Source organism: Notamacropus eugenii, chromosome 5 (assembly GCF_028372415.1).
Source record: "Notamacropus eugenii isolate mMacEug1 chromosome 5, mMacEug1.pri_v2, whole genome shotgun sequence".
Lineage (NCBI taxonomy): Eukaryota > Metazoa > Chordata > Mammalia > Diprotodontia > Macropodidae > Notamacropus > Notamacropus eugenii.
Window position 1 is genome coordinate 277,739,682 of NC_092876.1, and position 13,292 is coordinate 277,752,973.

At 43.9% G+C, this 13,292-nt stretch overlaps 1 protein-coding gene across 2 annotated transcripts in view; it reads right to left on the reverse strand.

Annotated features, from left to right (window-relative positions):
• GRIK4 (glutamate ionotropic receptor kainate type subunit 4) overlaps positions 1-6,079 on the reverse strand; it is a 697,562-nt gene extending 691,483 nt beyond the window's left edge. For both annotated transcript variants that reach the window (XM_072612931.1, XM_072612929.1), the window contains exon 1: positions 5,924-6,079. The gene's annotated coding sequence lies outside the window, so the exon portion shown is untranslated. The remainder of the gene's footprint in view (positions 1-5,923) is intronic.
• Between the last annotated feature and the right edge of the window lie 7,213 nt (positions 6,080-13,292).

Consider the following 13,292-nt stretch of genomic DNA (forward strand, 5'->3'; position numbering starts at 1 on the left):
TGGCTCTGGACATATTGAGTTTAAGATGTCCACTGGGCATTGGGTTCAAGATGCCTGAAAGGCAGTTGGACATACATGATTGGAGGACAGCAGAGAGACTGGGGCAAGACAGACAGATCTGAGAATCATCAGCATAGATAGGATCATTAAATCCATGGGAGCCGATTTGATCACCAAGTACAGTACTACAGAGGAAGAAGACAAAAGGTTTCAGCACTGAACTCTGATCAAATGAGAAAATATTTGTAATTGTCATATAGTAGGCACTTTTAAAATGCTTATCCTATCCATCCATCATAAACCCCTGATGCGGAAAATACCATTTGTCCATGCTCTTCCAGGAACACCGGGTATCCCTTCCTGTGGGCAAGGAGGACGAGAATGAGGAAAGATAGAAACTCTCTCCTCTTCTGACCCCTTCCCTGAGTGATTTCCTTTCAGGGGGTTGGCTGGGGCTGCTCCATCACTAGTCTAGATGCTATTGGAATCCTGGATTCCAAACTGGTTTGTTGCCTTTATGCAAGCCCCACAGGACTTGAGCAAATTCTCTTCAACCAACCCCATTATACTTTCTCTGTAGTATCATCTCATTTCATCCAATGGCTGTAAGCATTTTACTCCTTTCAGATTGATTGAAGACTTTTCCCCACCTAGTTTATGCCTTTAGTTGACTGATTGATTCAAATAAGGTGTTTAGGAATTGTTCCTATCCACTTTTCATCTTTCACTGATTCTATAACTCAATCAAAGAAGTGGTCTCACCTGATAAAGGAATCATAGTATATATCATATTATTAGTTACATTAATTAGGTGGGAGTAATTGGTTGATTGATTGGTCTGAAAAGTGCAAGTCTTCTGTGTTCACCCACCGTTACCTAAGAGAAAACTTCCTAAAAATCAGAGCCATCCCAAAGTTGAATGGCTGGCTCCAGAGGAGTGGATTTTCCCTTGGAACAAGCCTTCAAGTAAAACAGGCCTGCACTGGTCACTTGTGGCCCACCAAAGGATTTCAGATGGCCATCCAAAAATGTTGAGAACATAAAAGAAAGTCAAGATGTAATGAATGCTTCGTCTGTGCCCCATTTAACCTGTCTTCCGCTTCTGTGTCCACCATGTAACCTGGCAGGTGGGTTGCACTGCATACTCTCTCCTGTTTGTTACAGGACCCATAGCAAGCAACTAGTTAGTCTGTCTCTAGTCTGAGAGGAGCTAGAGTCGTGTCTTTTTGTTGTGTTTTCAATCATTACTAAATGTAAACAGTAAGAGAACCTGAAAAATATATTACAACTTGTACTGCTTAGCAAAGTAATTTTTTAACATTAATGTGATTTCATGATAAAAATCTTAAGTAATAAGTATAATTAATTGATATTAATTGAGATTTCCTCTTTTCAACATAGTTAATTTACAAAATAGTTTGATCATTAATTATACCTTTACTTGGAAAGTGAACTGCTATAAATCTATCTGCAGCCCAGAAGAAGTTTAGCCTGTTTTAATTTTGACCCCTACCTACTGCCAAGTTGTGCAAGTCTGAAGTAAAGACTGACTTGTTGGGGATGTAAGGTAGAAAGGATTCCAACTCAGGTCCATATCGGAGGTCCCTACCTACTGAGCTTCTGTGATACTCTAACATCACAAATCATTTCAAGGAGACAGTGAGGAGGCCAGTCTGACTCACACAGGGAACAAGTGGCTGATAAATTTGGAAGGTTAGGGACTGTAGTGGCCTTGAATGCCACACTAAGGAGTTTGACAATTCATCCTGTAGGCAATGAGGAAGCACTGAAGGCTTTTGTGCAGGTGAACAATCTGTCAAAAGCAATGTTTTAGGAAAATTAATCTGGCAGTGGTGTGAGGTAGTCTGGAAGAGAGGCTAGAAGCAAGGAGACCAATGAGGAAATTACTACAATAATCTAGCCAGGGCCTAAACTGGAGAGTGGGAATTATGAGAATGAAGAGATTCTACAGATACTAAAAAAGGAAGGTTTGCCAGGCCTTGTCGATAGTAAAGAAGATATCAAAGATGGTTCCAAGCTTATCAGCCAGACTGACCTGGGAACAGTAGAGGTGCCATTTAACGAGATAGAAAGAACCAGCTTAGCAATAAAGGAAGGAGTTTGAAAGCAGTATGTGCCTTGCACATATTAGACACTTAGTAAATGCATTTGGATTGAATTGGCAATACATAGATAGATGGATGGATCGATGGATAGATGGATGGATAGATGGATGGATCGATGGATGGATCAATGGAGTTGATATGCATTCAGACCTTATCTAAGAAAAAATTTTCTAAAAATTAAGGCACTCAAAAGTAGGGTAAGACATATACCTACATCTGTATATGTCAATGTGGCAGGTTTGAGCACATAAAGGGACACAGATACAAGAAATAATCAAGTTAGAGTTGGTCAGGATGCTTGGCAACTGTGAAAAAGTAAGTTTTGAGCCAGGTTTTAAAGGCAATAATGGAGATGGACAGGGAAAAGGAAGAAGGTGGCTACTGAAGTGAATGAACATGTCAAGTATACAGCAGAGGAACGGCTAACTTAGCCCTAACGGATCTAGGGACCAGAATGGAGAGGCAGGGCCTTGAGAAAAGCATTGGACTTGAAGTGTGTGCCAACCAGAGTCAGAGCTCAGGGCCAAGATGGATAAGAACGAGTCTTGAGCTGGCTTTACATTCTGGGATTCTGCATTTTTGTGACACTCAACTTTACCACGTCACTGTAGGAGCTTGGGCCTGGGCCTCAGTTTCTGCAGCTAAAAAAACAGAAATAATTAAAATCTACACTATTTTCATAGGTTGGCAATAAAAGAACAAATGACACAATCCATTTGAAAGCTTTCTGAAAGGTGTTATACAAATGGTAAGGTATTGTTATGCAGAAACAGCAAGAGATTCTCTCTCAAACACATTAACCACAATTTACCTACTCACCTCCAGCCTTACAACCATGGGGAGTGGGGAGATAAGCATTTCTACAGTCCCTGTTACATACATGCCAGGCATTTTGCTAAGTATTTTACAAATATTTCATTTGCTCCTAGGAGATGAGCACTGTTCTTATCCCCATTTCACATTTGAGGAAACTGAGGCAAAGAGAAGTTAAATGACTTGGGTCACACAGCTAGTAAGGGTCTGAGGTCAAATTTGAACTCAGGTCATCCTGACTCCAAGCTAGCATTCTAGCTACTGCATCACCTAAGTGCCCCTAGCTCTCTCCTCTCCTAGGTGATTTCAAACACATCCAGTGTTTCCATCTCGCTGGTATCACTTCCAACTTCCTCTGCAGTGAGCTGCAACCTGAGTTGTACAACACTGTTTCATGACTTTAGGGAAATGCCCCTGGTAGCTATCAAGGGTCCCCTTCTCTATATCCCTCACGGGCTTTGCTTATACTCAGCCCCACTGCTGCCAAGTTCAAGGGCCTCTCTCAGTTTCTCTTTTTGTAAACAAGAGTTCTCTCCTTTTCCTAAATGATTAAGAGAACAACAACTCCCTCCTTTTCCCTTTCCCTCTCTCCACTCTCTATGTATTTTTCTGTATGTCTCTATTTCTCTTTGTTTCTCACTCTCTCTGTGACTGTTTCTCTCTCTCTCTCTCTCCCCATCATGTGTGTATGTGTGTGTGTGTGTGTGCATGTGCATGCATGGGTATGTACCAAACTAAAAAACAGGAACAAGGAATTTGGGGACAGAGGAGCCAACACTGGTCCATGAAAGAGTTTAAAGGGCATAGAAAATCAAAGCTTTTCCCCACCTTTACCCCACTCCCACTAGCATCAACATTGACTCCATCCCCGTAGAGGACTCAGAGGCCTAGTTCCTCATCTAGACTGGTCCCCTGAGGGAGCCAGCTGCAGACTGGTGGGCAACCCCACCACTCATCTTAGTGGGGCAGCAGGCATAGGATTTTAGGAAACCAGAGGATAGGACTGTTTGGGGAGGGGAGAGGAGATCTGAGAGAAGACTGATAGGAGAGCTAAGGCCTTGGATCCCAGTGGAAGGCTTGATCAACAGAAATGGAATAAAAGGCAAAAAATTAAACAAACCCAGACACTGTAATGTGTGCATTTTAGATTAATTCTCCAAAGGGTCATGACCTTGAGGAACACATCCAGCCAGTAGGAGAAAATTTAAAAACCCAATTAATTACAAGAAATGAGTTACAACTTCAGAAAAGGGAGGGAACAGTGCCGCTCAGCTGGAAGACCCCTGAAAATTCCCTCCTTCTTTGTGAGAGTAGAGAAGTCAACTCCACCCTGCTTTCCACCAAACATACCACAAGATCCCCAGGATAAGGCTCCTGTCTCCCTTGGCACTGTACAGTGTCTGCTGCCAGAGGGACAGCTTCTGTGCCAGGTAAAGCTAATCTAACTGTTTCTAGGTGTGGAAGGAGGTGTTTGTACTACCCATATATTACCCACAGGTAGCACAAAGCTTTCTCTCTTTGCTTCTACTAGAAAACAGTCTCCTTTGCTAAGACTGAGGCAGGTGTCTGGGAAAGAGGAACAAATCCCATCCCACTCATTCTTAAAACACCAGGGGGCACAGGTGTCCCCAGCCCCCGGGGTGGAGAGCTGGCACAGAATCCCACTCCCCCTTCTAAACCAACTAAGGCACTCAAACACATGCTCAGGAGATCCACTGGAGGGAGACAGAGAGGTGGCACCAGTGTGGCAACCAGACAGCAGGCACTGGGAGGAAGATGGCAGCGTAGAAAACAGATGCCAAGATCTCTACAGCTAGAGGTCCGGATGGGAGAAATCTTAGCCTACATGACTTTGGCCTCTGCCAGTCAGAGGCAACCGGATAACTCTGCTCTTGCTCTCCCTCTCTACCCAAACCTCAGGTACCTTGGTCAACTCTTCCCTTCTCCTCCCCAACTGCTCCCCTTCTGACTTAAGCTCTCAGGCACCCAGGGGAGACATAAGCATTTCAAGTGTTTTGAAACCCCAACCCCAGCAAGAAATTCTCTTCCTCTCAGATCCCCATCTCCCATCTCACCTCCCCCACCAGTACACACACATACACACATACATACATACACACACATATATACACACACCCCTCTCTGTCTCCCCAGGCCTGAACCAACTGCAGCTTCACAGCACTGTTTGTGCCTCACTGGAGTGAATGTCAATCAGCAAGCCCCCCTTACACACACACACACACACACACACACACACACACACACACCACTGCAGGTTTCTGGAGTTTCTCCCTCACTTCTCATTCCAGATTTTGGGTTCTGCTAAACTGGGGATAGGATGCAGGGGGAACACAATTGATGTAAGGGAGGTCAGTGCTAGTAGGATGCTGGACTCCCCCAGGGATGCACAAGGTGGGGGGGGGGGGGAATGAAAGATTGGTGGATGGAGTCCAGAAGGGGAGGGGGGAAGGGAAAGGGAGAGGGAGAAGAAGCATATAGTACAGAGAAGGAGACTTAATGGGGGTACTGGGTTATTGGGCTGAGATGGGGGCTCGATCCAGATCAGAGGAGGCACGGGAGAAGAGCCCGTGTTTGGAGACAGAAAAAAAGAAGGCAGGAATTGGGAAAGGGGCCATAATCGGGTGGAAGGGGACAAGACCGAGATAAGGAGTTTTTGGGGGGGTGAGGCGGGATCGAGAGAGATGGGGAACAGGACCGGAGGAAGGGGGCTCTGGAAGCTGGAAATCAGGACACAGGAGGCGGGGGTGGAAAAGGGGGTCGGGAGGGTAGCACTGGGGGTGCAGAGAAAGACGCAGGGGATGGGGCTTCGGGGACAAGAGCGAAGCGAGGACGCGGGGACGCGGGGCAGAAAGGAGGGCAGAAGTGGGGGGCGAGGCAGGAGGGCGCGGGTCGGGGTGCCCCGCACAGGTGGGACTCGAGGCGCCCCGCCGACGGGGGCTGGGGCGCGGGGGCGGCTGCCCTACCTGAGCGGGTCCGAGCTCCAGGGGATGGGCTGGGGGCCGCGCCGCGGGTCAGCCGGGGGCTGGGCCGTTGTTTTCCTCCTCCCTCCCCCCCTTCTTCCGCAGCCGCCGCCGCGGCTCCAGCCCGATCCGCCGGCAGCCGAAGGCGGTCTGTGTCCGGCCCCAGCGAGCGAGCGAGAGAGAGAGCTGGGGAGCCAGAGAGGGAGGGAGGAGAGAGAGGGCCCGGCGAGGCGCGGGGCGACACCCGCTGGGCAGCCGGGGAACTGCAGCGGGGCGGCCGCGCTCGAGACCGGGCAGCAGGTGGAACACTGGAGCCCCGAGAGCAAAAGCGCTCCCTGTGGGTGGTGTGTGTAAGAGGTGGGTGTGTAGTTTGTGGGTGTGTAAGGGGTGTGTATATATGGCATGAGTGTAAAAGGTGTGTAAGGGGTATGTCAGTGTGGTGTAAAGGGGGGGTGTACACATGTGTGTGCAAAAAGGGTGTATGTGTAAAAGGCACGTGCATAAAGGGTGTGTGGTGTAGGTGTAAAGGGGCTGTGTGTACATATGGTGTAGGTGGAAAAGGAGTGTGTGTGTGAAGGGTATGTGTGAGGGGTGTGTATAGAAAAGGTGTGTGTGTAAAGGGTATTTGTAGTGTGATGTAAAAGGTACGAGTGTAAAAGGTATATTATAAAGGATATGTGTAAGGGATGTGTATATAAAGTCTGTGTGTGTGTGTGTGTGGTGGAAAGGGGATGTGTGTGAAAGGGATGTGTAAGGGGTTTGTGTGTAAAGGAGGATTGAATAAAGTGTGTTGTGTGTATGTGTGTGTGTAAGGGACATAATACCAAAGAAGGAAAAAAAGGGTAACAGTCTGGGTGCTGGCGAAGGCCACACCTGTGGCTGCCCAGGGAGCAGGAGAGGGGAGCGCTGGGGGAAACAGTGAGGGCAAAAGTAGGGCGGCCAGGGGGATTCGAAGAAGGCTGAGAGGCCCCCGGAGTGCCAGGTGTGCAAGGAGTAGCGCAGGAAAGGACGACCTGGGGGCCTAGCTGGCCCTCACATAACCAGATGGAGGACTCAGCTCCAAGGCACCAAAGCCGGCTCAGTAACTTCGAAAGAGAAGAGGGGAAACCCCACCGGGTAAAGAAAGACAGGCCAAAATACACCTGGGCCTCTGGGCCATGAGGATTTAGAATGGGGCATTCTTCTATGGGTGAAGGGCTCCCCCTGGTGGACAGAGAGTGGACAGCTGGAAGGAAAAGGCCCTGATGGGGCAGAGGATGAGGAGATTGAATTTCAGGGAAAGAGAGCAAGGGAAAAGTGTTTCCAGAGAGACAGTGATGAGTTGAAAAGAACGAAGAAAGGCAACATTTGTAGATAGGTGGTGTTGTTGTTTGTCCTTCGTTCTCAAAGAGGACCATGACATCAGGGAGGTGATGCCATGACATGCGCTTGAATTGGATTTAGGTGGGAAGGGCTGTGCAGTCACCAGCCTCACTTTCTCCTCCAGAGCCATCTGGGTCCTGTGGCAAGATACAGACTCTGATATACAATGTTGCATGAGCCTACATGCTGAACTTGGCTATGATACCTTGGAGAGAGGTCTGGATCCCATAGTCTCTGATGAAAGATAGCTTGGGTCTGTTCTTGGTTTCCTTTATAAACAAAGCTTCAGGTAAGCAAAAGAATTTCCCAAGAGCTAATGAGGGTAAACAGTAGAGGCAGAGAGTAGAAGCCGTAGGTAGCATTATAGACAGAGAATTCTACCTGGAAGAAGGAAAGCCTAAGTTCAAATCAGGTTTCTGAGTCACTTAATGCTCTCTGCCCAAATTTTCTCGTCTGTAAAATGGGGAGAGTAATAGCATCTACCTCTCAGAGTTGTCAGTTGTTCCACAGCTATTATCACACCATTTTATAGATTCAAAAATAGGATCAAACAAGTAAAATCATTCACCTTCCGTCACACAGCTAATAAGTAGTTGGGCTGAATTTTTGAACAATTCTCAATCCTTTGCTCTTCCCACAACAATAAGCTATCAGTCTACACCTAGAACCTTAGATTGTGAGTCAGGAACCCTGGCTTTTAGGAGCAAAGAGTTAGAACTCGAAGGGACATAGAGGTAAATTAGTCCAATCCCTTCATTTTTAGACTAGGAAACTGAGACCCAGGGAGGAAGTGACTTGCCCAAGGTCATAGGCAGTAAATGACAAAGCCATTATTCCAACCAGCCCAGCACCCCTGACTCCAGAAGGGAAGTTTTTCTCACTATATCTCCCAACCACTCAATTATTTTTCTGTGGTGACCTTAGATAAATGACTCAGATTTCTCTGGGGCAGAACTCAGTTATTTTGTCAATCCCTTCAATGCAATCCCTTGTGAATAGGTGTTTGGTGCTTGTTGAATATAACTGAATTCATTTCTCCATAAAGCAAAATGGACAGAAGGCAGTGGACTAAAAATGGTGAGCTCCTTGACGGCAGGAGCTCGTGTGTGTGTGTGTGTGTGTAAATATATAACTATATATATGTATAAATAGAGATAGATGATAGATAGAAATGATAGATAGAAAGATAGATAGATAGATAGATAGATAGATAGATAGATAGATAGATAGATAGAGGCTCTATCACAGTGCCTTTCACTTAAAAACTGCTTATTGAACTGAATTGATGTCAGAAAACCTGGATTCTAATCCCAGCTCTGCCAGTGACTCTCCACGGGGCTATGGAAAAGTCATCTCACATCTCTGAGTCCCAGTTACTTCACCAATAAAATGAGGTCAAACTGGGTCACTTCTCAAATCCCCAGCCTTCTCCTCAAAGAGATCTGGACCGCACCTGGGAAGGAACTACTTATTCTTTTACTAAAGACTGCTTCATTGCTAGGGGTGAGGAGAGAAGAAGGGGGCTTTTGTAGTGAGGGGCACTGCTTTCAGGTTCTGGAGAGAAACTCTGTCCTGTGTTTAGCCCCACCTTAGGTAAAGATTGACTTTTTACTCAGAACATCTGGAATCAGAATGACATATTCTTCAGTTGATCTTCGAAGAAGGTATATGGCTGGAAGTTAGGCTCATGTAAAATTCCAAAGGACTCACACCAGAAAATGCTCTCCACATTCAGAGGAAGAGCTGATAGAGTCTGAATGAAGATAGAAGCAGACTATTTTCACTTTCTTTTTGGTTTTTTGCCTTTTTTTTTCCTTTTGGTCTGTTTCTTCTTTTAAAACATGACTAATATGGAAACATGTTCTACATGATTTTACATATATAATCTATATCAAAATGCTTGTTTTAGGGAGGTGAAAGAGTAAGGGAGGGAGAAAATTTGGAACTCATACTTAATGAATGTAACAAATTCTCTTTATATGTAATTGGAAAAAAATACTATTAAAAAAAAATCTGTACTATGGTGTTGGACACAGTAGTCTCCGTTTTCCGTATAACCTGGCGGTAAACTTTTACTGCACTGGTTGGGACTTAGATATCTTTATAATCAAGGACACTGTCTAATGGGTACAGATTAGTCAGGGAATGACCCATAAAGCTAGTTCCTGAGCTCTCTTCCTAGATTGTAGGGATGGCTGGGTTGCAATGTGCATTATTGGAGGGAATCCCCACATCAATGAGATCTCTGATCCAGTGACCTATAAAAGTTCCTAGCACTTCTGTCATTGTGCCTGCCTCCTTTGTCCTCAGGGAGCAGAATATCATACCTTAAAATGAAAAGTAAATAAATACCTTTCATCCCTTTCTTTATGCCCCATCCCCCCCATCCCTTTTCCAAGTTCTAGTCTAGATCCAAGAGATATATAATAGATAGATAGATAGATAGATAGATAGATAGATAGATAGATAGACAGACAGACAGACAGATGTGTATATATGTGTATGTGTTTGTATATATGTGGATGTGTATATATATGTGTGTGTATATATATATACACACATATATATGTATATATATATATATATATATAATATTTCCATCATGGAAATGGGAGAATTAAGGCACAAAGTAATCACTATCTTATTCTCCTTCTGCCTTATTATAAAAGGTAATTGGGGGAAAGGGAAGAAAAAGGAGCCATTCATAAAAGGAAGCATTTATTAATTACCTGCTATGTATCACACACTTTACAGGAATGAGCACTTTACAAATATCTCATTTGACTCTCACACCAGCCTTGAGATGTTGATGCTATTATCATCCCCATTTTACCATTAAGGAAAGTGATGTTAAGTGATTTGCCCAGGATCACACAGTTGGGAGAAGTATCTGAGGTTTGATTTGAATTCTGGTCTCTCTGATCCTAATCCCAGCATTCTATCGGCCGCACCACCTAGCTGCTGCTAGCCAGTAAATCAGGCTTCTGTTTCCTTCTGTCTACTCAGCAAACAGAAAGGGTTGTTTGTTCACTTCTGCCTGACAAATTAGGGGAGTCAAGCTATGAGAAGCACAGAGCTTTTAGAAGACACTGATAACCCGGTGCTTTTTGCATCTTATACCAGTATGTATACTGTTAGACAGACTCTAGAGAACCCCATGGAAATCTCTAAAAATCAAAATAATCCCCTCAATGTCTTGCTCTTAGGACCCGCTTGGGAGATAAATAATTCGTTCCTAAGGGATTAACCTCCTGGAGCCAGTATAGAGGCAGAATTAAAGTTTTAAAAAATAATTTCTTTTTTTATTTGAACTTATGCCCCAAAGCCCCAAATGAAACCAAAACTTTAGGTGATGTCATCATGGCATAAGTAGCAGTTTCTGGCCAAAAGCTGGGGTATCCTGGACCAGCTTCTCAGTGTTAGTAAAGAACAAACATAGTTCCTTCCTTCTGCTGACCCCTTCACATTTATCCTGTATATATTGTTTGTACATAGTTATTTACCTGTTGCCTCCTCCATTAAACTCAGTACTCCTTAAGAATAATGGTTCCTTAGCATTCAGCACAGTGCCTGGTACATAGTATGGGCTTATTAAATGTTTGTTGACTAACTGGCTGATGAATTTGTGCATAAACACAGGGGTCCCAGGTCATAGACTTCCATACTGCTCAATCCAACTCAGTTAGAAAGAACAAATCTAACTCGAACGAATCCCAGCCCTTTCCCACTCCCATTTGAAAAATACAGTTTTATTATTCTGCTACTCCTTCCTCCAACATTTTCTTATCTCCTCTTTATTATTCTGAGCATAGAGTGATGGTCATAGTGGAATTAAATTGAAAATTCAGATCCTCGTTGATCAGGACAGAGCTTATTTCTTCATATCAACTTCTGTTACTTTGTCTGATGGGTCCTCAATCCCATCCAGGTGCCCCGACTTCTCGCCATATCCAGAGGAAAGATGGGAGGGGAACATGCAGTGAATTCTTAGATTGAATCCTACAGTTTTACTTAGCAGCCTAAGGTGGGGAAACAGGCTTTGCCATGTGCAGTCATCCTGTGGGGGCATCCTGCCTGCACTTGCCCTGAGACCGTGCTTCCTAGTCCTCCAGTAGCAGATGGGAAAATTGCCATCAAGCCTCAGTCTGAGGGTCCAATTGCCCTAAGATTCTTCTTCTGGTGCCACTTTCACACCTCTCCCCACCTGCATGAAGTAGGATTGTTTCCTATGCCCTATTGCCATCCTTCAAATGAATTTTCCCCTATAGCAATTACAATTGGATTCCCCAATAGGTCTTGACCTGGAAAAGGAGACAAGAGATTCGGTCTGGTAAAGTCACTTGGCTATTCCCCAAGGCAATTTCTAAATTTGTTATTATTGTTTTCATTTCCTTCATAATAGCACCAAGTTAGACTTCTCTTTTTCACTTTTTTGGTTAATCCTAAACTTAAAAAACACCAAATAAAATGGCTATTTCCACACCTATGGAACAGGAAAAAAGGATTGTACATGAAAATGTAGAACTATTACATACAGTTTAGTTTTCTTTTCAAGCATATAAATTCAATCTGTAGCTTTCAAAGCTGGTGTTGTCTTTCTGTCTGCCTTTCTGTCCTTCTTTCTATTCTTTTCTTTGCACTTAAAGAAAATATATAACTCAGTGACTATTTTTCTTTCTTTCCTTCTTTAATTTCTCCTTCCTTCTTTCCTTCCTTTCTTCTCTATTCTCCTTCACCCTCCTGCCCACTCCCCCATTGAAAAAACAAAAAACCACAACCCCAAAGTCCTTGTAACAAATATGCATATTCACAACTTCTATTTCTCTAGTTTTTTTTATACTTTTCAAATTATGTTCAGCATCCACTATCTCACTGGAACCTTGCAACTAAGTCTGGATCATTACAAATAATGATCCAGATCTCTGCCTTTCAGATAGAGGAAACAGGCTGAGCGATGTACCTGTGGTCACTTAGTAATTAAATGACAAAACTGGAACTTGGAACTGAAATCAGCTCATTTCAAATACACTGCATTTTTTCAACTAAGCCACACTATCTACCTGCATAAATTATTTTGATTAAAAAATGGTTAGAGGAATCACCCTCTTTTTAATAGAAACAGAAGCTGAAACAGAGACTTTCCCCCACCTTCCCGACTTCACTACTACAATTTTAGTAAGAATTAAGAAAATCTAACAAAACAGAAGGCTGTGGTGGTCACTCGGGCAGTGATGAAACCACCTTTTTCTAACCACAATGACCCTATCTAATCCATCTTCCTCACAAATACAAAATTTGTATTCCTAAAGCCCAGATCTGATCATTTTTCTTCCTTGCTCATGAAGATTCACTGGCTCCCTATTGCATCCATTGTAAAATAGACACTTTTGTTTGGCATTTAAAGCTTCACAATCTGGCTCCAAATACTTTTCCAGAGTGATTTCACATTACTCCAACTCATACATTCTGTTTTTAGTCAAACTGAAAACTTGCTTATCCCCATACACAATGTTCTCTCTCCCTCTGTATCTTTACATATGCTATGCCCTAAGCCAGGACAGCTAGGTACTGCAGTAGATAGAGTGTCAGGTGCTCGTCTTCCTGAGTTCAAATCTAGCCTGTCATACTTGCTAGCTGTGTGATCTTGGGCAGGTCACTGAACCCTGTTTGCCTCAGTTTCCTCATAGGTAAAATGAGCTGGAGAGAGAAATGGCAAACCATTCCAGTATCTTTGGCAAGAAAATCCCAAATGAGTTATGAAGAGTCAGCCAGGACTGAAAAGAACTGATCAGCAAAAATATAAGATTACACTATCTCTTAAAATCTCTAGCTCCCATCAAGGGTTAAACATGGAGTAAATATTTGTGTAGAGCCTAAAAGACTCTACCATATGATCCTCTTAACAACTTCAGGAGGTAGGTGGTATTATTATCCCCATTTTACAGCTGAGGAAACTGTGGCAGACAGAAGTTAAGTGACTTGCCCAGGGTCAAAGGGCTAGTCAATGTCT